The 27,844-nt window shown below is 39.6% G+C and overlaps 1 long non-coding RNA gene across 3 annotated transcripts; it reads left to right on the top strand.

The window, feature by feature from the left end:
* On the top strand, nt 1-27,844 carry LOC122772020. 3 transcript variants are annotated; one of them, XR_006360728.1, is made up of 4 exons: nt 1-156; nt 909-1,027; nt 25,019-25,205; nt 27,774-27,844. It is a non-coding gene; the product is annotated as an uncharacterized LOC122772020 (long non-coding RNA). The 3 variants fall into 3 exon arrangements; XR_006360727.1 differs by having other exon boundaries at nt 24,966-25,205; XR_006360729.1 differs by lacking the exons at nt 25,019-25,205; nt 27,774-27,844 and adding an exon at nt 8,945-9,055.

Genomic DNA, 27,844 nt, shown 5'->3' with positions numbered 1-27,844 from the left:
AGACGTGCTCAGGTGATAGAGAAGAGTAGCATGAAAAGTTAACAATGTTAGTAAAACACAGTTTGTCTACAAGCTAACAGATCCAAACAGAGGACAACTGACAAGGAAGCAACTGGGACCGTGGAAAGCGCTGTTTCCTCCCTGCTGTTCGCCTAGGTAAACTAATATTGTTGTGCTAGTGTTGCTAGCTGAGCTATGCTACGTTGCCTGCATGTTCATTGAGTGTGGCTGGAGTGTTTGTAGCTTCGTTCCGCGGTTGTTGACCAATGACTGTGATTTAAAATGCTAAGCTCTTGATTAGTAATGCCAACACTGCTGATATTTTACCAAATTAACATGCAATTCAGCCTGTTTGTTTTCGTTTTCTTTTGCAAACAATAACCGGGTGAATTAAACACTACATATTCTGAGAAGAAAGATGTTTAAATATCATTTTGTTGTCAATTATTATTATTTTATAATTTTTGAATTGAAATTTGAGGATGTTTAAGCCTTGGTGTCAACATTTTGCTGCGGGGGAATGTGATAGTTTATGTTAATTATGAGCGTGTTCTTTTGCCTAGAGATTGGTCATTGCAAATATTAACATTTGCCAGATGTAGCATGCATACTTTCACAGCTTGCCTAATTCTGATTTGAGGAAAAGCTAAATGCTATTGTCATACTGGCTATGTTAGTTGCTTTATTAGTACTGTTTGATACAAGGATGAATGCTTGTAAAGATTAAAATTTGATATTGCGACTTTAGAAGTTATTGAACTAGAGTTTATATGAGGGCCTGAACATGTTATTGAGCATTTGTTTGTATTTGATTTTCTTGGTTGCATGGTTGGTATGCTTGTGTGTAAATGTTGTACAACATCAAAAGTGGACAAAACAAAACATTAAAATCTTGCTTGTTAAAACAGGTCAGGTCTTATGGAGAGAGTGAGGCCACCTTTTTGAAGATTCTTTCGTGTTGATGGGGACCGTCTCAGCGTGATTCAACTGAACCACAGAATCGACTCATCGTGGTCTCCACTTGGTGGTAGGCTGCCGGTCGACAGGACCACACACACTCACAAAGAATTGCACATCACAATAAAAGGAATCATCATAGACATTAAGAAACCACAGCCAGTGGATTGATGGGTACAAATACTGTACTGACAGAGATGATGAAGCACACAATTGACAAAACTCATTTATTTTAAAGGACCCATTTTTTTATCAGGCTAACTTGAAAATGGTGTTTCCCTACAAAAACAATCTATGTCCAGACGAGCATTTCAGTTAATTATTAAGAATAATGAGTATCCGTACTCACACAACTAAAATCATCATATAACTCATTGGGTAAACCTGGCATGCTTATACTTTTCTTTTGCACTTTGTTGATTGGCACTCACACTGATTTAGTGCATTAAATGTAAATACAGACTCTTGAAGTTGTGGTGGTTAGACTTGTAAACAGGGCGGGTGTAAACTGGAGCATGGATCCATTTCTGCAGGCCTTCATTTTGAGTTTTCATACACTCCAAATGCCAATAAATGCTATAATAAGGTAGTTGATGCTGAATGCTGAAGTAATAAACCTGAATTAATGTCGGATAATAATTTCCGTTTCTCCATCAAATACAAATCGCCACTAGGGGTGCAAAAGGTGTGTAATCTATGTATTGTAATCACCACATAAACACAGCACTTACATGGAAGCTAAATTGTGGCAGGCATTAAAATCCACTAAGTGAGTCTCTTGTTTGACTTTGCTGCATTCCTTGAATTTTACTTTCACATTTCAAGCATCTCACATATTCCCTCAAAAAGAGCAACTGTACTTAAGTAAAAAAATCAACAACTCCTGAAGGATGTTGAGCAAAGCAATTTTAGTATGGTCAGGGACTGTAAGTGTCAGATCAATTGGTTGATGTAATTGATTATATCATACCAGGCATACCAGGAGCCACACAATGATGGTGTGGAAGAACATTTTCTAAGTGTTTTAATTCTCTTTCGTACCACGCCTTTCACCTGATGTCAGCTGGGATTGGCACCAGTGCCCCCTGCGACCCTCATGTGGATGAAAAAGTGATGGGGAATGAATGAATGAATAATTCTCTTCCTGTTTATTCTGTAGTTGTTTTTTTTTTGTAGTTGAACTGTTCCTGTGCTCTAACAGCACTTTTAATGTAAAGTAGTCAGTGCTGCAGTGCTGTGCTCTGCACAACCCATAAATTACTAACCAAATAAACCACGTGGGTGGTATTATGATACCTTTTATCTTTGGATTTTGTTTTAATGGATTTCTAGTGATACTCTTCTTACAGTGTTACCTTTTGTGGAAAAGAGGAACAACCTAGGCATGTAAGTAAATATACCACAAAACATCATTTTGTTTTAATCCTTTACAAGCCAAAAAGGACACAATTCAGCAATATGATCAAAAATGACAAATATGGTATGTTTTTATGGTCCTTAAATGGATGTGGGGACTGAAGATACTTTCTTAATGAAGTATTGATCTCTTATTTGCTGTAATGTTTACTACAAACCTGTGGTCTTTGTAAAAGTGAAGCAACTTTAGGGTGGTTTTAAGATTTACATCTTCAGTGAGAGCATTAGGCTTGAACTGTGTCCAGAATTACACCCTCCATGTAGACTGTGCATGCTGCCATTTTATTTTAATTTTATTTCTGCCTGACAATTTTCTGTTATAGTTTGGCCTCACAATTTCATTTTATTCATTGGACTCAAACCCGGAGAACTCACAGAGCAAGTGTAGGTACATACATGTAGTGCTTACACAGATGCCCTAGCAACCTTCCCTATGTTGTTCTCTTGTTCTACCAGAATGCAGTTTTGCATCTGTGAGAAGCAATAACATTACTCCAGCTATGTTTCATCCATTCACATCTGTTACAATAGCTATTCGGTACAACATTGTAAAAAAAATCCATTTAACGCTACATTCTAGAGCCTATGTTTATTTTTCATTGGTCCACACTTGTATTGTTTGAGCACTATGTTGTACTTGTTTGGTATCTGTCAGAGCTCTTTGCATAACTTATTTCCAAGTGCCCATGATTACCATCTTTGTTGTCTCTTTTGACTAAAACAATAGAGTAAAACAACCATCAATTGGATTGGAAAGTCTTTTGCAACAGAGAGCATGTGCAGTCACCATGCAGGCTGACGTAACCGAGTTCTTCTGCACCACCACTGACATGGGTGAATGACAACATTAATGTCACACAGGCCCCTCTATCTTTAAGATGGTGGACCAAATATTAATAACACCTGGTACTGCTAAGGACACAAAAGTTGTTTAATGCACCTTGATCAGATCATCAAGTTGCTCTGCATGTATGAGATTCAGGGGAGAAAATTGAATGCTGATATTACACTGTTTGGCATCTCCTCTCCTTTTGCTATACTTTTCTCCACAAGCACCAAACAATTGTAGTCTTTACAGCCTTATTAGCCAGGTGGCTAATTCTGACCACCTGGCAGTGACATCTCTCTCACATACTCACTGATTCAGCTTTGCTTTAGGGGCTTATTTTGTAAATTTGATGACAAATTAAATACCCTCACATTGAGCTAAAGGCTACTAAAAGGTTGGGTTCATGCAATGTAGGGGGTATGGCTGTGCAGGTTGATTTGATTTTTGTTGAGGTATTTTTGTTTTTCAAAATGTGTGACTAACAATTTATATTCTTCACACATACAACTGCTTTTTGTTTACTCTGATGAAAGCCCAATAAACAATTTGGAAAAGAAGAAGTGGTCTGGACTGCACATGGCCAAAACCTTATTTCAGTAGGATCGTCAGAAGAGGGCTGTCCTTAAGCAGCCTCCTGCTGGTTAAAAACAACAGCGTATTTGGTCATTGCAAGTGGAATGATATTAATTTGCATACAGAGCGGGGAGGTGAGATGCAATCACAAGTGGTCACTCAGGACAAATGTGGCGACGCATTCTAATGCCCGTGTGAAGTAAGGCACTTAGAGATGTCCACTTGTGATGGGATCACTCAAGGTGCATGTTAATACCAGGTGTGATCAGAGCCAGTGCTGTGTCACAGCAGCACACTTTGTTGTGCAGATGGGAGTCTTTTTCATGTTAATGCTTTTCATATATCTGACAGAGGTGGCAGGATACTTGAAGGTATCAACACAGCAGTCTGTGTTTAATCCGATGTTGTATTTTCTAATAATATACCCCAATATCTTGAATAACTCATAAGACCTGACAGTGAGCATCTTTGTGTGGCTAACAAAGAGACTGTGCTAAAAAGCTTGAAATGTTAGACTTTTGCACTAGTCATTCCTGAATTTGTCATATTTGTGCACTTGATAGCACAGATGGCTGTACAACAATATGATGAAGCGGTTTGTTTTTACCGAATGAAAAGAAGAATTTGAAGTCACATCTAATCCCTCAGTGTACTTCCAGTCTGAAAGCATCAAATGTTGGTAAACTAATGAAATGGAGTAGAATAACTCATAGGAAATATATATGCTGATGTGAGGAGGCTGCAAGCAGAGATAATCCCACAGACACCATGCAGAGGGATGGCACATTCAGGCTGTGTGCTGATGATGTGATGTGTATCATCATCACTAACCGAAACCCACAGGTGGCTGCTCTGAGAAGAGAGTGTAAGAAAAATGAACTCGTATTCATAATAATAATAAAAAAACATCTGAATTTATAATGATCCATGTCCCTGGGATATTTAATGATCTGTAGAAATTGTGGTCTGGCTACAAATTAAGTCACCAGTTAATAAAGCTGCTTTCAGACATGCACGGAGACTGTCCAGAGCGGCTGAATGAGAATGTCGGCAGATATTGCCCTAGCGACTCCACAGGGATTCTCCTGCCATCTCCCTTGTACAGTGTCAATTTTATGTCTGAGAGATCATATGAGAACATAGCAGGAAAAACTTCAGACAATCCACAGCAAGTTAATGGGCAATCGTGTTCCTTCCTGCATTCTCAGGCCATGGGTGCCACTCATTTGCCTGGATCCTATGGAGATTCTCTAGCTGGTGTAAGTGCATCTCACACCAACAGTATCCTTCCGTCTGCCATATATGAACATCAAACTCTGGAGTATGTCTGGACCAAATCTTTAAGACTGTTCAGCCAAAGTTCATGTCTGAAATGAGCTTCACCCTGATGCTTAAGGCTACAATCTAGAGACATCTGGGGCCTCATTTATATGAAAGTGTGTGAAATCCATATGTTAAGTTTATGTGCGTATAAAAGGTACAAATGGCATGTGGGGGAAAACAAAATGATAAAATGTGTATGTACAGTTTAGAATAAATTTCCCTTATAAATCACAACCCATAGATGTGTGCATATTTAGATCAGCCTCATATCCCGCCCTCAACAGATTCACATTCGACCATAAACAGTTAATGCAAAGCAGCTGCTGAATGTTGAACGCACCAGCTGATCATTGTTTTTTTTTATGCTGAATCACCACATCAGTGCTGCTGGTCTGATTGTGATGCTAAGCAGCTTGTGGATGAGGTGAAGCTGATATTGACATCTGTCTTCAGTGATCCACCTTTTTTCGCCCCCATATTGTGCGTTATCATTTACACCCATCAGGGATGAGTGCACAAACAGGAAAATCGTCAACATTTGTTGCTGTTAAAATGCTTACAGCACCAAATGCTTACATTTACCTGAACATTTTATCTTTAAGGACCACTGGTGGCCATGGGAATAATAACTCGTCTTTCTGGATTAGGGATGGAGGTAGTGTGATGATTCATAGTGGATTAAAACCTCATAGTGGGTGAGGTCTGTACATTTGGACGGATCAAATGGAATTATATTCTGAAAATGCTTTTGGGAGGAGAGCTTCCTGGACGCACATTAGGTTGATAAGAGGTGCTCTCTGGATGGGAAACCTGTAGAAACACAGTCAAAGTAAACTCCAAGACACTCTATATTAAACTATTAAAATATCTGCAATGGTCATGAATATGACCACAAACGTGTTTTTTATATTATAATTTTACCATTGTATATTTTGTGCACTGTGTTTTCATCAAGAATATATTGTTTAAACTAACAATTACTTTTTTTTTGTTATATGGTGGGTTAATTGAAAACCAGTACATGTACATTATTGCTTGATTATAGGGCTGCACAATAAAACGTTAAAGTCACAATCTCATTTCACAGTTATACTATCCTACTTTCCTCTCGGAGTTTCTCTCCCCAAACGCAGTCTTGTCGCTACCTTCTCTCAACATATGAAACACCTCATACACCACGTGATTCAGTGGAGGCGGAAGCCCGTCTGCATTTGAGTTTACGAGCAGCGGTGCCAAATTAGTGCGACATAGGAGAAGGTGTGCTACTTGATTATGTTTTATTTTTATTGTATTTAAAATGAAATCAAGTGCGAAAGTTAGTGGAACCTTTTAGTGGCTATTATTATTATTAAGTTGTCATAATAAAATGTTTGTTATTGTTGTTTGATGGAACAGATATGCTGCCTTTGGTGTTGTCCATTCTGTCATTGTGGCTCAGTCTTCATGTCGATGATGAAAGAGTCCATGCATCTTTCAGGAAAGTAATTCAAGTAATTGTGCCTGACAGTTGACATGGTAAATTCAAGTTATATCTTTTCTCAAAGACTTACTGTGCCATCAGTTTGGCTGAGATATGAAAATCAGTTTTATGACCTATACTGTAGCTCATTTTCTCAATAGGTGACCCACAGAAAACAATCTGACAAGTTGTTTGTACATTGTTTCCTTTTCAATTGTCATCTCCTGGATGTCTGAGACATGTTTTCTCCTTCATTTTCCTGGATAATTGGTAACCTTCTTTTAATTTGCATCAAGCCTGTCCTGGACCAATCTGAGGTAAAGACAGGCTCTTGGTTTTTGATAAATTTATCTTCCAACTCCTCATAGTCTAGACAATGTCACCAGTAGTAAACTTGGCTTCCATGTTAATAGCAGGGGCCACACATGTTTCTGCTGGTTTTATCAAATGGTAATTGGGATGAAGGCTGCTTGGTTGAATTTGACTCACTTTTATTACCTCTGTAATCTTACCCATATCCACCAATATGGATGGATTTTTTCCTGGAAGTGGAAAATAAAAACCTATTTAATGCCAACAATTTATACAGATACGATAATCTTGTATGGAGGTGGTAAGATTAATTAGTTGTTTACTACTGAGTAAATGCTCCCTAATCTCTTATTTAACCTTTTACTACCGAGTGCTCGTTAGAGGAAACAGCTGTAATATAATGCAAGGTATTGGTCTTAATTTAAATATAATCATTGGCACATATTAAATGAACACACACATCACTGGTGTTTTTGCATAAAGACACTCTATTTTAGATGGTATCAAATATGCAGTCAGTGAATCAAAATATATGCAGACTGGTGACATGGAAAAGTGTTTTGTGTTCTCATTCACACTTGAATTGCAGGGAACACTGTCAAAAGCAGCTCTGTGCTCAAGAAAACACAATGCTGACTTTCGCACAGCCAGAAGACATGTCTTTGTTTTTTTTGGCCACACATAAGAGATAAAATACACATGTTCATGAAGTAGTTTTCTCTTCTGTTAGATGCAAAGTCAACACAGAACCCGAAGTGTGACATTGTGGTTAAGTTTGCCTGAAAAGGTGAATAAAAGTGACATCTAATGACAATTCGTGCAGTAGTTGTTGAGATATTGAGATGCACCTAGTAATGGATATTACTGGCCCTCTGCACTCATCTGATGTAAATGAGAAACATTAATTTCTTAAATGCCCTATGGTCCACCCACACAGGTAATTTTAATTATCCTACCTGATTAGACTTTGGAGTGAGGACTGCGTTGGCGTGGTTGGACTTAGCTTGACTGAAATATCTTTGACCTCTCTGAAATGGAAAAAAAACAAACTTCTTAATACTTACTGACCTTATTCAACCCTCTGCTGTTTAGTATTTTAAAATATTTGTCTTCTCTCTAGGTCATAACATGCTGTGACATTGAGTTAATAAATGTCCTTATAGAAACAATAAGCCACAATTGCATGTTCATAAACCCTAAGTATTTATTTATTTATTTGTTTATTTTTAAATGTTATATATTTATCTGATTTGTTAATTTGATAACATTCATGAATAGAGAGGGAGACGGCATGTTCATCTCCGCGTGTGCACAGGTTCTCTCCTGTACTTCAGCTTCTTTCTTTTATCTATTTTCTCCAGTTCCCCCCCCTCAACCCTCGTGTAAAGCTCTAGAAAAATTGATAGATTAATAAAAACAAAAAACAAGGCATTGGTTGGACCTCATGAATACATATATCCATACATTACTATGCATTTGTACACAAATGTTTAAATGCACTTGGATAAAAGCGTCTGCTGAATGACATGTAATGTAATGTAACCATGCAAAAGTCTTCACCATTTTTTTGGTGTATTTGTGGCAGCGTTTTAGCACCATATACAGGCCTGGGATATGTACTACAGCATTTAGACTCAGGAGTCTATTGCTGAGGAGTCTATCGCAGTTACCACACTTTACCCCAAGAAGAGGCCAACCTGGTCAGACAAACAAATAAAATAAAAAGCACAAGACTGTTTTTTGGGTCACACATTTCTTGATTGATTTTCATATCTGTACATGTGGGACAAACACACTCAAAGATACTGAATGACTCTATTAGGTACACAGTAGCCTTATCAGATAAAACACACAATTTAATTTAGCAGTTGGACAGTTGGGACTGTTAACAAACAAATGGGACCTTCTTTAAATCCCAAAACTGACTGATAAGACATTGTGAAGTATGTCCTGAAGTGGTAAAGTGAAAATGTAAGCTCTATGTGGTTAATTTTCTATTAGGGATGGGAACGACATGGCATTTTGAGAGTCGATTGTCGAGGCCCACGTGTCTAATTATTTTTTTTGCTTTACAGCAGCAGCAGCAATGCAGAGGGAGGAAAATGTTCTACACTGTACTACTTAATTTTTGGGTCAAAAACATGGCTGTAATGTCCAATATTGACCATCAAGGCAGTGATAATAAAAATTAGAGACTTCTGTAAATTTAAAATGTTTATTCAACATCATTATTAAAAAGTAGAGATGCACGGATGCGCTGTAATGTCATCCGCACCTGCTGCTAAATATTAATAATCCACCTGCCATCCACCCTAAGCAATGTTTTTTTTAACAATTAATACCCACACCCGATCATCATTCATTGTATTAGAAGTCTGCTAAACACAAGGAACACAGCAGATCTAGTCAATATGTTAACCTATGTATATATTTTGTTTATTTATTTCAACTGCGACCCATCCGCACGCAATCCACCCACTCCACGGATTATCAATGTCCGTGGGTGTAACCGTCAACCGCACATCTCTAATAGGTGAAATTATCTTACCATTTCGGCCTAGTTTTTGTTCAAGAACAAGCATGTTCATGTGTTTGGGAAGAAGGCGAGTTCGGAGTCTATTCAGTATTAATCCCGTGGCAGAGGAAACTCTCTCCGCTGGCACGGATGTGGCAGGGATGCAGAGGTAGGCTTTCCCCAGGCGGCTCAAGTTTTTTAACCTGCTCTTGTTAAGTGTCCACCAGAGTGCCGTCTTCATTTGTGTAGCGCATTTAATGATGTTTATTTGAATAGGCAATTTAATAACTTGAAAGACAAAATGCAATATACAAATACACATGAAAATCCCACAACCCCCCCCCCCGACATTTCAACATTTCAATGTGAGCATGTGTCGATTGTTTTGTCGAAAAAAAAAATCGAAAATGATATTATTATAACATTTTTGCTGTTTGTTCACACCACTGTTTATGTGCAAAGGTCCTAATAACCTAAAAAAGACAGCTTTGGTTCATAAATACAGGAATGGTGATGTTCTGCATCTCCCACCTCCTCCTTATAACTTGTTTTGTTGTATGCATAAAAAACATCCTATCCCTTTTGAATTCAGTGTGTCTTCTGGGCTGCTGGCTGTCCCTCCATATAATTTTCTACATACCTATTATTATCTTACATAATGCCTGGCTGACACTATATCAGAGAAACCAGTTAGTAACCAATCATTTATGAGAGGACATCTTTATAAAATTAGCTGCACCTGTGCTAACTGTTTGATGCTGACAGCCAACCTCCAGCATCAAGAACCAGAGTGGGGCAATTACATTTTTCTTCAATTATGGGGAACAAACTGATCATTATACTCAGATGGAGCCCGTCCTAAAATCACATCTTCATTTTACCAGCAAGGTCTTATATAAACTGAAAACTCTGTGTGACATAATTTTACTGACTGACTGTCAGGATGTCTTAGTACATAAAACAATGACAAATGGGTTGCCCATTCACACTATACTCCCACATATATAAAATGAATTATACGTGACTGCCCGTGAGCACTACTCAACTACTCTTTGAATAACAGCAGCAGTTAACTGCAAATCATTTTGCAACAGAGTTCACCGCTTTCAAGATAAACATTACAGTATCTGGAAACTGGTGGAGTAATGTGGTGTAACGTAAGGATCTCATCAGTTGTAAAGACCCGAAACTGCATGAAAAAGGCTGAATTCTTTTGTTGAATATAAAACTGTCAGACTCCATTTGCAGTTAAGAAACACAAGATTAGATTGTTAATGATTTGTCCTTTGCTGTGTTGCCCACTACAAACTGTCTAACAGCTTACTGCATTTCCAAAAGGCTTCCAGTAATACCAACTGCAAGCCATATGGACTGTGAATCAACCAACCACAAAATGTCCATTTTGGTGCTAACTTAATCACGTTATCTCATTGATATTTAACTGTAAATGCATGTGGAGGTTAAAAAAAGATCTCCTCAGACAACCTGACTAGAGCTGCTTCACAGAGTAGTCTATGATTGCAGAAAATATGCTGATGTGCATTTTTTAGGGGGTGTGGAATAATACCATTAGTGATTTGGTATCGCCAGAGGGGGAGTGAGATCAGTGATTTGCAATAATTACATTAATCTGACTTCAAATTGAATAAACATGAGGGCTTAATGCACCCCACATTATTCTTCTCATCTCCCCTGTATTTCTTGAGAAACTGGGCTTCTGAGAATTCATTACTTGTTTTATTCCTGGCCTCACTTATTAAAGATTAAAATTAAGTTTAAGGCAGGCATCTCCCTCTGTTATTGCAGGAGTGCTTTTGTGTGCCACTATCTATAAACGAGCGCTCAAAGATACTCATGGCTACCCATCCTGAATTTGTCAGCATCAACTGTAACATCTAAACTCTGTTGAGACATGGGGTGTGAGTGAAACCCAGAGGAGGCCTCTAAAGAGCAGATTGAAGGGACCAAATGACATAAAATAAACGGGATGGAAAAACATCGGCTTATGATAAGTCTACAGAGAAATGTTTTGTTGGCCCTGTTCCTTTTGATATCAGTTTGAATTAGGATGATATTATTGATTTTTGCCAGAGCAGCCTGAAAACGCCCCTGTAGCCGGTCCACAGAGAGTGGAGAGACAGAGGCAGAAGACGGCAAAGTGGCAGTGGAAGGCAGGGAGGCAGATAAAGAGGAACAGGCAGAGGAAGACAGATAGACAGAGGGAGGGGAGAGAATAGGCAGATAGAGAAAATGTTGGGGTAAAGAAAGAGCAAAAGCAAGATGACACATGAGTGAGGGTCCGCTTGCAGAAATAGAATGACTCCCCAATCAATTGTGCATCGATGGCCCTGCTGTGAGACTGCAGGGGATCCCTGAGCAGGAACACATAAAGGAGAGGTCGTAATGGGCCAATACATGAGATAAATGACATTTACTGCTATGGAAACGACTCCAACCTGGCTGGAGTTTGCCTACTGTGCTGGCAGCAGGTTTGTATTTATAGTCCTCTCCTGCACTTCACTGTGCAATTTCTCTGCTTCCATACCACACACATATGGGCCAGCACCGCTACCTCCTTCTCCTGCCCTTCAGCCTTATCTTTTCCATCCCTCTTCACCACCCTTGGTCTCACTGATCTTTTTCTGATATTCTGCCACCCACATATCCAGCTCGCCCTCCTCTCTTGCACCCACTTTCTGGTATCCATGGCGTTAAAGGTTAGCACTGCTGGCAACTCACCGCTTCCTGGTAGCTCAAGAATTGACCTGCCTGTGCACCATGTGTTGCTGTGGGACCCACGGAGGGAGAGTTACAGACATGGAGGGTCAAGATCAGACAAGTAAGGTGTGTGTTCAGCACTGTGGCAAGTATGTCGTTAGAGGTGGTAATATGTAGTTTTCACTAATGTATTAACAATTTATTATTCAATGACGAGTGAGATCTCAGCACTACTCTTCTGTTCAAATACAAGTTAAAAGGGGGCTTGTCACCCTCAAGCATAGTGGAGGTACACACTTCATTCAATAATACTGGGACAAAGGCAGTATCCAATTATCTATTTTATTTAAGTTCCTCATCAGTCCATCTATCAATTCATCTGAATGATCTCAAGTTGTTTTTGGTCATTTGAAGAGTTTTCTTGACCTCTGGGAGTGTAGTATTACTTGTAAAAGGAACGTGGCAGATTAAGAACCAAGTATATCTCTCTTGAGTGGGTGGAGGCCAAAGTTATATGAGAGACAGTATTGCATTCAGGTAACATTGTCAAGTTATCTGTAAACATGACTCCAATTGATCTCTAACATTGCCTCAGATGAGCTCAAAGGATCAAAACCTCTTCCTTTAGGAATGGGGAAACAATGAAGTTACCCTACATCCCAACACAATTATTACAAGTTGAGCATAGGTTAAGCCTCCCAGACAACAGGAGGACGAGAGCTGCAAATTCTGCGGCTCAACACTGCAGCAAAAAAACCTGGGTGATAGCCACATATTAAACACCGGCAGGCTACCTTAGGAGAGTCACACTGCACCCAGCTGTGCCCCAATCACAGCGACCCAGCTCCCCTGACCCACAATTATGCATGCTGCCCTGAAATGGAGCAAGACAGGTGTCACTGCTAAGCACAGAATGCTGCGCAAATGCAGGAGACAATGGTCAGACTCCCTACCTATGACCCCGGGAGATTGCCTGCAGAGGCCTGATCTTGGCGAGGCCAAACAAGTTGCAGCCATGCAAAAATGCGGCCTCACATAAAAGAATGTCAGCATGAGAGGAAGCGGAAGTAATGACAGGTGTCCTATATGGTGGAGAGAGTCACCTTGCATTTACGATGCCGGTCCCATTGGCACGATGCTGTGGAATGGTAGGGCGGCAGAACAACCTAACTGGTTACAAAAAAAGAGACAAGAGCAACTCTTGTTACAAAGTCAGCCATGACAGTGACCAGCACTCACACAATTTCACCCACTGGTTAATGAAGCGTCACCAGGTGACAGGGACCGGCTCTGCTATTGATTACTATTACAGAAGGAAGATTGAGACAATGATTCCATGAATGCTGATCCTCAGCATTTTTAATTTCCTTTGCTGGCTTTGATCTGGTTCATTTTCAGACTTGGAATAAATATGCTCCCCTGACTGTTTCCAAATCACGTTTATCTTCATTTCAGGTTTGATGATCCCTCGTCAGATTTCACTATCTGTTGTGTACAAAAATTACCCCGCTCTTCTCTTCCCCACACCCTTTATCCCACAATGGGAGATGAATAATTAATTTGTCACTCAAAAGAAAAGGGCACACGTACTCACGACATTGTCTGTGAATAAGTCTTTACAACCTACAGACCATTGTCACATTCATGTGCCCCATGGGACCAATTCCAACACAATTTACTGAGCATGAACATTAGACTGTCAGAACCAGGCCACAGTCCCTGCCTTCCCAACACAACAACTCCGGTCAACCAATGCACAGGGGAGGAGAGGCATCAGGGAAGGCTTTGCTCTCAAGTAATGGCTGTTAGCAGTGTTTATTCATTAAAAACAGTGTCTCAACAAGACATAATGTACGTAATGTATCTGCTTTACACGTCCTGCATTATTTATGAGCAGCAGGAGAACAGCTTTATATTCAGAATGGGTTAAAGCGTAAAGGTTGTTAAGGGACTTTTTCTTACGCAACACAGTGCATTGAGTACAATAGCAACATTCTACAGGGACACTGATAAGTTTTTCCACAACAATAAATAAATAATGTGTGCTGTTATGCTGCATTTATTCCATGCCTGTCTGCCAGCTGCTGTCTATGTGATCATGTTTCTCTATCTGTGTGTAGTAATGACTAAAAGATATTTAAAAAGGCTTAGAGCAACAAAAATGTTAAATGCATCTGAAGTATACTGAATCTTTTCTCGTGCAGCAGCTGTGTTGCTGCTAACTCCCATCTCATGCGGAACTGATGTTTCCACCTGTAATAGACGGCATAGTCAGACTTGAATTGAGAGAGTGTTGTCATGCGGTAGAGCAGTGCAGGTATATGTGTTGCCAGGAAGAAGCATTTTCAACAACAGTGATTGGCAAATTTAAATTGCAAAAACAAATAAATGACACAAGAAACATCTGCAAACCTTAAAACTCAATTCAAGAATAAATGGGGACAGTTTGATCGCTTTTGATCGAGTCTGTCTTTGTCACTGTGTCTATCTTTGTCATTGTTTTAGGCATCCTTCTCTTGTGTGTGAAGATTGTTTGGCAGTGTCGCCAACTACTTCCAATAAAAATTAACTAAATGTCACTAGAACACGTACCGAGCAATTTCACACAAAGTGTTGAAGATTAACAGTGAAATAGAATTGTAAAATAAGGGGAGGAGAAAATGAAACCTATTTGCACACACTATTTTTACTTGAATGAACAAATAAGTGATTGTTCCACACACAGTCAGCTGCACTGCACATCCACAGCTCGTTCTTGTCTGTGACTGTGTTGTCTTGTGGTTACAGTGTTACTCTCTCCCGCTCTGTCTACAGTCAAATCGACTCTCTTCCCACACTAAATACAGCTCGATGAAGCTCACTCGTGCGGCAGAACTGGCAATTTCCTTCTCGAAAAGTAGTAGACTCTCTAGATTTGTCACTAGCCGCTTTTTTTTTTAAATATATATAGTGACACTCCCCAAGTTGTCAACACTGTTGTTCAATTTGCTTTATATTTCCCTTTCTTAACCTGTCTCGATTCATTCTGTCTGTTTCTGTTATTACTTCACCCCATGGAGTGGGAGTGGAGTATTGTTTTTGGTGGTTCTGTGTGTCTGTGTGTGCTTCTGCATTTGCTTGCACTTGCCACTATGACCAACCAAGGGCGCCAGAGGCTTGTTGCGTGAATGGGGTGAAGTCTGCCATCTCCGATTGCCTTGTTATATCTGTAATATGTAAAACGTTGTCTCCTCTGGTTTTCGTGTAGCATTACAGCGCCACTTACAGGCCTGGTTTATGTACTACAGTGTTTTGAGTTGTTTTGGGAGATTCCCGTGTTGATGAATACATTTCCTGAAATGATGCAGTGTGTATGGGAATCTTTTTCAAAACTGGAGAGAAAAAGATTGGACTCATGGCTTGCATGGTGCAAGTGAAATTTCAATGTGTCAAATCCATTTATGTTAGATTAACACTGGTTGAAATAAAAAAGAAGGTTGCAGTGGCATTCATTTTTGACTGCTTTATCCTCCACATGAGGGTCGTGGTACAGCACCAGATGCCTGGTTCAAAAGTTGAGACAGCTAAAGCTCAAACATTCAAGAGGGTGATCTTTTTTTTTTTAAATATTTCATGTCTATTGAAACTGTAAAAACACGTTGACACATTTCAGCCATTAAGGGCTTCATCAATGCAAAGAAAAAATAGGCTCTTTGATATCTAGTGGTTGGAATGGCAATCACATAATCAATGCAAAAAACACATAACACATCATTTTTAACAGCAAAAAATCACAAGAAAACACATCGATAAATGTACATCTCTGTCTGAAATGCACCAGCATGCTTTATTGTTGATATGCTACTTAACAACACTGGTGAGTAACATATAACAAACAAATCAGAGTACCACCTCCTATTCCCTTTAAAAGCCAGAAGCAATTGCCCCTTGACTGATTGCTACTATAATGGTTAATTTTCTCAGCAGTAAGAATAAATGCTCTGCAGAGGAAAAGGTTTTCACCCATCCACAAAATAAAAGCAAACCAGCAAGAGCAAACCATCTGCAGCAACAGCAGGATTCCACCAAAGCTCCTTAAGGTGAAGCAGGTGTGAGAGTATGCAGTGTGCACATTGTGCAGGTGCTAATATAGTATCACTACCTATAAAATTAGATGGCAATAAATGTGTGTCATTGACTTCAGACCATGTTTTTATTGGTTAACAACATTGCTCACAGCACGTCCGGCCTCAACTTTGAAATGCAGCAACAACATGGACCTGACTGCACACGCTCGTTTTGAGAAACAAGCTGCTTGTTAGAACTAGCATTGTTGCTGCTGGTCTTCCTGCAATAGAAATACTGTACTGCTAATGCATTTCTTGTCATTCATATTACCACTCTGCGTAACCATTGTCGAGAGACGCCATATCGAGGTGAGATTTTTACATCACCGTATGCTGTGTTCACGCAGGACACAACATGAATTTGTTGTGCGACGAGTTTACATACAATGTCACTGCACAGATGCGAGCAGAAGGGATTTTTGCGACGGCTGGGCCTCAGTGGGTTGACTATCATGCCATCGCTTCAAATTTTTCAACTTTGACGAAGAATATCGCTGACGCAATGCCCAGTCAGTGTTGAGATTCTCCGGATGATGTCACATACTTCCTGGCGGTTAGACTCAGCTCAAAATGGATGAGAAACTTACCAACTACAGGCTTTTTATCCCAGCTATGAAGTGTCTCCTCATCTTGGGTTAGGGTAAAAGTTCTCATCTGTTCCTTATGTCCTCTGGCCAAGATACGCTGACTGGCGTCATTGGTGACACGATGCACAAAAATACACTGAAGTGATTCTGGGGCGCGATAGACGTGGTCCTGTGTGAATACGGCATTCGTCCAAAATGTAACCAGCCCCTCAGTATTTCACCAACTGGCACCATAGTGTCATCGCAAACAGCCTGAACTGACCAGTCACAGTGTCATGTGGAGTGTTCCCCACTGACACTTCTCTGACTGACGGTTACATTTTTGAAGAGGTGCATGACAGATCTGGAGTCTCCTCATGCAGCATGTAGCAGGCTTGACGCACACATGTTCACACCACACGAGGGCACATGCAAAAATACTGCAGCCTACATACCCACTTAAACACACACACACAGGGCTGGCATCCAGTCCTGGATTCTCACCACAGATGGGCGTGTAGGAGTGATTTCGTGAGTGTGTTTTGTGAGAGAGGTGATAGCGGAGGTAGTCGTCAGCCTGCTGGTAAATCCTGTCCCCTATAACCCTTTCGCTTCCACCTATATCATCACTTTTCAGCTTCAAGCTGAGTGTGTACATGTATGTGTTGACGGTGCTAATAAAATGTCATGCATGCTGCATGTTGTGTCTCCATACACACACAGATAGCAGAACAAACAACACGACCCAATAACACCCTTACATAGACCCAGACATGTATAACCTAGATGTACTTAGGTTTACATAAACAGCAGGCACAGCATTTGAACACCTGTTTTATATTCCGTACATCCAGTGTGTGTGTGAATTATGCTTTTGCTCAATAGACATGTGTGATGAAGTGTATACAACAGTCTCCTTTAGACTAAATCGCTAGACCCACTTAAATCACTGCACCTTATTGTGTCTGACAGCCAGTTAATCACACAACACAAAACACAAAATGTCAACAAAATAACACTACAAACGGAGAGCAGCATAGTCCAAGCGAAAACTGGCTCAAGTCATTTGATGGTGTGTATGCTTGATTCATCATTCTGGGATGGTGTTATTTCAATGACAAAAGGTGTACTGAAAGTTGTGTCTGTAAGTGGCTCAGTGCTGGAAACAGTAATTATGTAAAACAGATGGTATATAATGTGTCAATATATGATGTACATTTAGAAATGAAATGTATATGAATCCGATGAAATATACATATAGAAATATTTATTCTAAAATATAGAAATATTCTACAGGACTTTTGACTTATATTTGTTGCATGTGTTTATGTAAAAACACATGCAACAACATATGTAAAAAATGTTACACACCTAAAACACCGAAATGTGATAATTTTCTTTTAAACCAATATCATGTATTTTTGTCACAATGCACCTTCATTTTATGTTCTAAAAGACACAATGAAATTATAACCAAATTATCACGTTAACACACCACGAGCACCAAAATGTGCTCATAAAAAAAAATTATTTCATTGTTTTAAACCAACATCAGTCTTCATCATACGTATCAACTGTTATTGAATTTTGAAGTTTTTAACCTCTAATTTTTTGTCATGGTGCATCAAAAAAAAAAAAGTGCGTCGGTGTGCTAGTGTGAGTATTTTAGTTGACCCCGTATACAATAGAAAAAATTGAGAACACACTTTTTTTTTTTTAACAATATGAAAAAAGGATGAAAAACAATCTAAATTCTAGAAATGAAAAGCCCAAAACACAAAAATGTGTCTAGGTGTGTTTCAGGGTTAAGAGTCCCAAACGTATAAGCAATGAAGTTATTTCACTAAATATTTCTTAGCTATGCCTGTGACAGTTCTGTCATGTCTTAATAATGTGACGAGAAACATTTTACTATACAGACACATTCGTACAGCCTGAATGACAAAAAGCCCTCAGATTGACACATAGACAGATGAAGCCAGTAGTGTCTCATATACTATGTCTAAAAAAAAAAGAAGCCATAAGCAGGTATTTGCATAAGACAATTTGCATAAGATATTGCGTGACAGATGTACCATGCCTTATCACTCCAACATATCCATATATAATTGAAATGTGGCACGCAATAAATAACACTCCTGACTTGTCACTGTTTGGTTCAATAAGGGATTCTGCTGCTTTTAGTTGATGTTAATATCTCAAAAGTCTTACAACATGGGATCTTCCAATAAAAAAAAGCCTTCCTGAGGTCTAAAAGGGATTACTTTTAAGTTTCATAAAGCTTGGCTTTAGGCCGTAAAACAACCTAAAATTCTATGTGTATAAATTTGTGTGTATACATGATAGTGTTCATTTTAATGAGGCATCAATGCTGCAGTTTGTATTACATAAATGTACTTGGATGTCTGCAGTAGAGACACAGCTACTTTGCTGTACTGGGAAATATACTGTCTAATAGATTAAAATGCGCATATTTCTTGTCGTGATAAGTCACCATCTGGATTTAAAGGTTTTTATTGCAGTTTTTGCACGTCCACAGTTTTTGTTGTGGTTGGAAATAAAATTGGTTTTAAAAGAAAAGACAAGATGAGTGCAAACCAGGGCTGACGTGCACCCCGTCTCTGTTTAGAAGGTGCTGCAGGCCCATGAATAATTGAGACTGTGGATGCACGTCCACAAAATGTAGCAGTGGACGGCCGAGATAGAGCGCGGCCGAACAAATCAGAAACAGCAGGAGTGGGTTTCTTTAAGGTTGGCTGCAGCTCTGTGATGCCACCTCTCGTCTGGTGGGGACGGATCGCAGTGTAACGAGACTCATTAGGACACAATTTCAAAGACACATCAAAGGCTTCCTTTTTTTTTACCAGGAGTGGGATCACAATCCTTGGGATTTTTTTCCTACACCTTCAACCCCCCAAACCTTCACATCTCCCTCTCTGAGAGTTTTGGGTAATATTTAGATCTCTGCAGCTGAGTAGTGGAGGTGGTGCTAATTAATACAGAATTATGATAATGGTCTTGAGGATGAAGAGAGGGCAGGTGACACTTATTATCTCCCCCCACTCAGGCGATAATGGATACATGCCATGATGTTCTCTGACATTGGGCGTGGACAGAGGGGCACTTTTTATTTTGTCAAGTCAGGGAGCACTAAATCAATCAGGTGAATGTTTTTCTTTTTTCTCTTTTCTTTTCTCTTTTATCATGGGTAGATGCCGCTCATGTTCGCTCATTTTTTGGTCAAGGCATTCATGCTGTGTTGTAAATATCTCAGGAAGGAGAGGGTGACCTCTTTTCTACCTGATCTTCCACACACACACACACACACACACACACACACACACACACACACACACACACACACACACTGCACCACCTCCTCCTCTCTTTTGCATTACTCTAATTGGAGCTCAGAATATGCAGCCTCTGCCAAACACCCCCTTCTCCCTCTGTCTGTGTCTAAATCACTGCCTCTACCTTCTTGCATGTCAAAGTCACATTTTGTCTCCCTGTCTCATCACGTTTGGCAGTTTTCAGTTGAATCGAAGCTGCTTTTGCTTATAATTTGTTCTGTATTTGCGTAGAATTTCTTCAAGACTCAAGACTCAAATCTTCACGACTCACACAAGCTGGAGATTATGCCTTTCCACTGAAGGTCAACTAGATCTGCCACATACCCCATCCCCCCCACCCCCCAAACTGTAATAAAATGTTTCCTATAACACTTTTTTGTCTGTGCCCTTGATCACTGATTTGTGAAAATCAAAGTCAACCAAGCAGGGACCTCCAGCACTCAGGCATGCACATCCTACTGAGCACAGTCTTTCCCACCAAGGCAGTTCCTTCACCGCAGACTCTACAAACACGGTAGAAACTACTGTCAACAACAGTTTTTTATGGAAATTACTGGATACTTATCCCACTGTGAGATTTATTAAGTGACATAAACGCCATTGAAGTTCATTTTGAAAATTTGCTCCAGCACAGCACTCATTTGCAGTTGGAAAGCAATGAAAAGGGTCACAAGTTCTCTCTCATGCAACACTAAATCAAGAGCTTTTTATTAAGCAATCCCTAGTTCATGCCGCAGTAACATAACATGCATGATTAAAAAGAGACAAAGACATTAACACCCACTGGCCCCTATGCTGTGAATTAACCGATTTTCTTAAAATCTCTTAAAACCATTCGCCCTATGTCAGCTGGGATTGGCACGAGCACCCCCCCCACACGGCCCTGATGTGGAGGATAAAGCGGTAGAAGATGAGTGAGTGAGTATCATGACATGGAAACTGTATTGTAAACTATATTGAGTTTATGTTTGCAGCTGCCTAATGATTAATCAAAAAATACCCACAAAGATTTTTAACATTTCTTTAACTTCAGCAGCAGTTCTGCTTCTTCAGAGCAGGTGACATACTCCTTGGGACACAGGTACAGATCAGCTGAAATTAGCACAAGGTAATAGGAAGTAGCACAAGGTCACAGAAGCAGTTCACACCCAGTGTCAGACCACTTTGTTTCCTAGCATTTTATTCAGACTTTTTTTTTCTTTTTAAATGTCTACTAGGGGGAGCATGTAGTTGACGAGCTTAGTCACATGATAGCTTCCTCTGTCAGACACCACACACATAATGCTGAGGAAAGTTCCATATGGAAATCCTGCTTCTCAGGTTTGATGCTGCTCATAGTACTGGTCCATCTGTGACAGTGTGTACGATGAATGTTTGATGTGTGTTTTGTGGATGTGGAGAAATGTTCAGTCAGACAACAAATGATTGAAATGTTTATTGCAGAAAACCATAGTTTGAATCTGGCCTCTGGGTATCCAGTGTCAACACTCAGCCGTATACTGTGTGAGTGATTAGAAATATCTTAACCCACTGTCTGAGCCTTAGGATGGATGCTGGGACGGTTGAATCAAGGTAAGAGTTAAAGGTCCAGTGTGTAAAACTTAAGTGAAATTAATTTCATTTAGCAGGAATTGCAAATCAAACAGTTATTTTGTTCAAGGTGTAAAATCACCTATAGTTGTATGAATTGTTGTTTTTCATTAGCCCAGAATGAGCCTTTTGTATTTATATAAGGAGCCAGGTCTGCTCTATGCAGGCCACCATTTTGGAACACCAGGTTTTTATAAATGCCCACAATGGACAAACCAAATATCATTTGAATTTTTGATAACTGACTGCTATACACAAGTTCTCCAACGCATTTGACAGGGAACGGTGCTGTAACATACAAATTCACCACTAAATGTTGCTATATTTTACACACTATACCTTTAAAACACTGCTGCAGGGCAGCAAAGGCAGTGACAGCAGAGGGAGAGATGGGAAATCTCACAGTTTATAGACAGCCAAATTAGGAAAGTGTGCACACTGGTATAGCAGCGTTTTTCAGTTTTTTTATATGGGATGTGGCAACCCACTTTAAAAAGGATGACAAACTGTCATGACCCAATTCACAAAAGAATTTCAAATTCAGTTCAAAAGAAAATGTGTGCTGTTAAGTCTGAGACTTACATTTCTTAGTATGTCTAACACTTAATATATGATAGTGCCATTTCTGTAACACTTAATAATATGAACCAGCCATTTTGAGGAGACGTATCCGTCCATTCATCTTCTACCACATGAGGTTCGGGGGGCTGCTGAGGCTAATGCCAGCTGACGTAGAGCAAAAGGTGGGGTTCACCCTGTACAGGTTGCCAGTCCATCACAGGTCCAACACATAGATACAAACAACTACACCTCCGGGCAATTTAGAATGTCAAAGTATCCTCTGTACATGGGAAGAACATGGTTTATGAACCCCAGACTTTTTTGCTGAAAAGGCAACAGTGCTAACTATGTGTGTTCCATAAATAAATTACAACTTCATTTTATACATGTGTTAATGAAAACATACACGTGTTAAATACTATAAAATTATGACCAAATACATGCATTTAGGTGCCGTTAATAGGATATTGGTCTATTTAAAGGGATCGATAATGTAATAGGGCTCTGGTAGCTGATGTCATGCAACTAAGGCATTGTCATTTTGGTAGGCAATGATGTTGGCGTTCACATCCGTAGACATTACAGTATATAACTGGCACCATATACCTGGCAATGTGTCAGGCAATTTGTCTCTTCACCGGCTGTTTTCGTAAAGAACGAAGATGGTGGATAGCTGTTGTGCACCAGTGTGTGGAAGCAGTCAGAGACAGGCGAATTTAAGAGAATTTCACCAGAACGGAGGAGAAATTTACAATGATCATCATATTTTTACATTTCTTACTAATGTTAAAGTGCATGTATGTAAAGCACCACTTTATTTTGATACTCACAATGAAATCAGTAAAACCTTTATTTATTTGACAAAGTTAATTTTGTGATCATCCATCAAGTTTAGTTTCCCTTAAGTCTCCCCTTATCTGAAGACCAGGAAGCTGCAAGTCTGGTGTGCTAAATTCAGAAGAAATAAATACAGTAGACCTATTATTGATCCCACACATTCTTTTCTATGAGTGACACGTTTCCTGTACTTAATTGTTTGCTTTGCAGTCATGATCCAGAAATTAAACATTAAGCAAATTAAACGCACACGTGAGGGTGAGCTATAAACCGCACTTGGAAGACATACAGTAAAATAGATGAAATACAAATGTAGCGACAGTTTTCCTATAAAAGGTCGCTAAGAGGCTTAGGTGGGCTCCAGGCAGTTACGCGTCATTCAAATGAATCCAAGTCCAGTGATGTTTATTGTTTGACGATTTATTCTTGGTTATTTGACGATTTGACGGTAAACAGAAAATATAAATCAGGAACGCCACTAACCCCCTTTCTCCCTTACCCACCGCCGATCCGAGTGCCCAGGTGTATAGATTAAACCACACCCATGTGTCAATCAAAAACGGAAGTGACATGACCAAAACACAGTATGAGTGACCTTTCAAAATAAACAATAAACAAACAGACCAAATATGCATTTTGGCCCCTACAACAAAGATTCAAAAAGGAAAACTGCTCAACCACTGCACATAGAATTGGTAGAACACTTCAATGTCTCATTTTGTACAAAAGATACAAATACAATGTTTTTTAGACTACAAGGTAACTCAGGGGAAGACGAAGATAATGCCCTATCTAGGTGCATAATTAAACTGAGACATACTGCATCTTTCCAAACTTAGTCGGCGCTTTGTTGAAGGTCATATCGCAGTCCTCAGTTTCACAAACGCTATCTCAATTAAATTAGTGATCAGCAAGAGTTTAGTGTCTTGTTCAGCAGCACCAATTAGGGACAGCCATGTAAGTGGGCAATTTAATCACTTGGCCAGCCATCTATGTTGAATTGCAATGTGCAGTGAGCCAGGGCTCACTAATGATTCAAGTTTCAATGTGTGTTAAACCCTTAAACCCTCCATGACCCCTGTGGGTTCTCCAGGTGTTTTTTTTTATTTTGTTAATATTGAACTGTTATTGAGTTTGGACTTTTGTTATTGTGGCGTTCTCTCTGCTTACTTAACCATGGGTTTTTAGATGTTTGTGTCTGGTTTTCCGTTTTCCCTTGTTTCCTGTTTTATTTTGTACTTCTGCACCTTTTTGCAGAAGATGTTTAGTTTTACTTCCTGTCCTGTCTTCTGGCCTGATTGCCCTGATTGGATACACCTGGGTCATTTTTAGTTTCATCTGTGTTTGATTATTGCTGAGTCTATTTAGTCTCAGTCTGGTTGCTGCTTCCTTACATTCTGTTTACCTTGTTTTCATCTACTTGTATTGTAAGTAATTTTTCTGTACTTTTTTTTTATTATTTCCGCTTTTTGTGTTTAGTTTGTTTAAACAAAGACTTTTTCTTTTTGGCATCCTGCATAGCAGTATTATTGTCACTGTTTGAAGTACAGGGATGTGCAGTCCAGTCCACCAAGCTTATATCAAAGTCACTTTTAATTCCATGTCACGATTTCAGAATATTACATAAAAAGGACTTCCACGTTGATAATGCGAGCGATATAAAGTGCAATGAGTGTGTGACATTTAAAGCATTAAAATCAATCAAAGTAACGCAGCAAAAAAAATAAAAATAAAAGTAATAACTAAAACTATCTAAACCACAACAAAGTGAACTTTTTTTTTTTTTTAATGATCGAGAAGATCCTCTTCCCACTGTCCCCCTCTTTCTGTGCACTTTTCTCTCTTTCCAGATCAAAGTAGTTGCTGTAGTGATCATGCCACTGTTTAATGAACATTTTTCCAGTCCACCCACACGCTTATTCAGAGCGGCCCACATCAAAGAACTTATGGGGAACCTTGACAGTTGCTGTGGAGAAGACTGGGTCTACCACTCCGTTATTCCATCTCAACCTCAGGCTACACCACCATGGAGTTCCTCAGCTCAGTGTCCTTACTGATGGTGGAGATGACCTGAGCCACGATAAGCCACGGTATGCAAATGTTTCTTTAGATGTTGTAAACTAGTGCCTTCTGTATGATGAAAACGAAACAAAACTGAAACATGTCTCTGTTGTGGAGGAAGCGTCAACTCGGCAGGTATCAAATAGGACCATACCCACTGAACTAGTTCTCAAATTTGATTAATTTTTGCTGTTACATTTATGGCTCTGAGCAGACATTTAAAGACCCAGCATGAGTTTAATTAGAATAAAGAAAAGGAAGAAAAGTGCACATGTAGGTCCATAAAAGAGAGACTACAGGAACTGTATGTAACAGATTAAGCACAGTGAGGAATCAGGCACAATAAAGGGAATGTAATGGTCTCAAGGACAAAATAACATTGAGCTGATGAAAAAGATGAAACACTCTTTAAAAGATGAAGAGGAAGGGAAGACGTGGCTCTCATTAAGACAATTTGATCATGCTCTAAAAACATGAAACATAAACTCAAAAGTTGCCTTGTTGGTCAGGAGCCTGCCTTGGCGCAGATTTCTTTGCTTCTAAATGAATACTTATCAAATTATTTCTTCATAGCCAGCATTTATAACGCATACCATATTGGTTTCCGTGCTGGCCCATAAGTTCACTGAACTGTCAGAATTATCATGAGCAGAGCTCAAGTGAGGAGGTGGTGGAGAACTAACTCGCACGTTTCCTCAGGAATCTGTCATGTTTTGTGCTGCTTTCAGAAAATGCAATGATACACTGTCTGACTGAAGTGCCAGAGGGGCAGATGGCATTTTTCATGAATCACCTTCCCAGCATTTTGGTGACCAGATGGTCTGGCCTGAAAACCCTGCAAAAAAAAATTTGTAAAACCAGCCCAGTGCTTTTCTGAATTATAAAATCACATGCAACAGGGTAAACCTGCGGCGCCTCATGTCATGGATATAATTCTCTTTTTAACTAAGCCAAAGCTAAAATGATTGTATTTATATGGATGCATTGCTGTTTTGTCATTTAAAAAAAAATCTCTCTTCATATCTCATTTTGAAAACTTGCAAAGTTTTGAGTAATTAGCATTCCTGGTGAATATTTAGTTAAATGTTCAATCTATTTTAAGCCGCGTTGGTCTCTGCTGAGGGACATATCTGGCTTTTAGCAGCTAAATGTGCCATTTTGTCTGCTGTGCGGGGGCTTAGGCAGGTAGCGCACAGTTGGTTTATCAGAGTTTTTCTGCTGGAAACATCTGCCTGCTGCTCCTCGAAGTAATGAGAGCAGGGAACTGAACCAAAACAGTGAGGTTACCAGCTATAGAAATTAACACTTAAATAACAGTAACTATAAAGCTCAGCAGAGCTGAGGGGAACTGCAGATTTGGGGAATAATTCTCTGTAGGTGCCTCCCGTATGGCCCCTTTTATTTTGCTTGTAATGTGACAGATTTCCAGTCCAGTACCTTTTACTTGAGTAAAAGTACAAGTATCTTACCAGAATATCACTTTGGTTGAAGTTACTTAAAGTATATGCCAGTTACTGTACTTAAGTATCAAAAGTAATTTTCTCATACAAAATGTAAACTTTTCGAAGTATTAATTAGGTGAATGGTAAAATTATAGTGTCAGGACTAGAAAAGTGCTATATAAATACGGACAATTACCAACTCTTCAGAAAAACAAATTTAGCCAAAGACGGCTTAGTCTGAACCCCATTTAGTTGTTCTCTGATCTCCCAGCATTTGTTTATCCCCACGAGTGACGCTTCCACTGCCGCAGTATCAAGGATGTGTGCAGGGGACAAGCCAGAGCGTTCTTTCTGCAGAGAGGTACAGCTATTGTTAGATATTTTGTTTGCTCCCCGGAGCTGCCCTCACAACACCATGAATGACAGTGGGTCAAAAGATGACGTCGGGTCGAGCACTTCAACCCTGCTTACAAAGATAATAATGTGTATACGACTCATCTGGCTCAGTGAAAATGATGTTGTCCACTTTTGCTTCAAGTTGCGTTACTCCAATACTCCACTTTGTTTGTAGCAGATGGCTCCTGCACAGAGCATCCACAGACAGCAGGAGCTGTAGACTGAGATAAAAGCACCAACAGCTTGTTTTCCTGGCACCCGACATGTCTCAGCTGTTCAGAGTGGGCCTAAAGACCGGTGATGGGACTGAGACCTGTCTTTTGTTACCACCCTCTTTACTGACATTTGGGAAGGTGTGGTTGGGACTGCTAAAATAGTTTTTAGCAGCAGGTCCATATGTCTCAAGTCTAAACCCATTGTTTCGTGTTTTTTTTTTTTTACAAAATTTAAAGACCCATTTTGACATTTCTAATCCAGTATGTTGGATTTAAAAGTAAAAGCAGACACAGGTTTCTGAAGTGCTCCTAAAAATGTTGTAAGGGCCTTAGAGCAGCATTTACACTGACAAGATAAGAAAGAAGAAAACGCTTTTGATGCCCTGAGCTCATGATGTCTGAAATGTTCAATAGTTGGTGGTACTATCATGTTCAGTGTCAGGGTCAGGGCCCTGCCAAGATCTGGCCTTGTATGACTGCATCTCAACACAAGAGTGTGTTTTGCTCAGAGGTTTTGATTTTGATTTCATTTTTTTCACTGCAGGCAAACAGTTAATCTCCGGTAAGGACGGTGACGCTGATGAGTGGGAGGTGGAGCACTCATTTCCTGGGAGT

This window comes from Solea senegalensis, linkage group LG7 (assembly GCF_019176455.1).
Source record: "Solea senegalensis isolate Sse05_10M linkage group LG7, IFAPA_SoseM_1, whole genome shotgun sequence".
NCBI lineage: Eukaryota > Metazoa > Chordata > Actinopteri > Pleuronectiformes > Soleidae > Solea > Solea senegalensis.
Note: the sequence above shows the minus strand (reverse complement) of the source record. Positions and strands in the feature narration are given on the sequence as shown.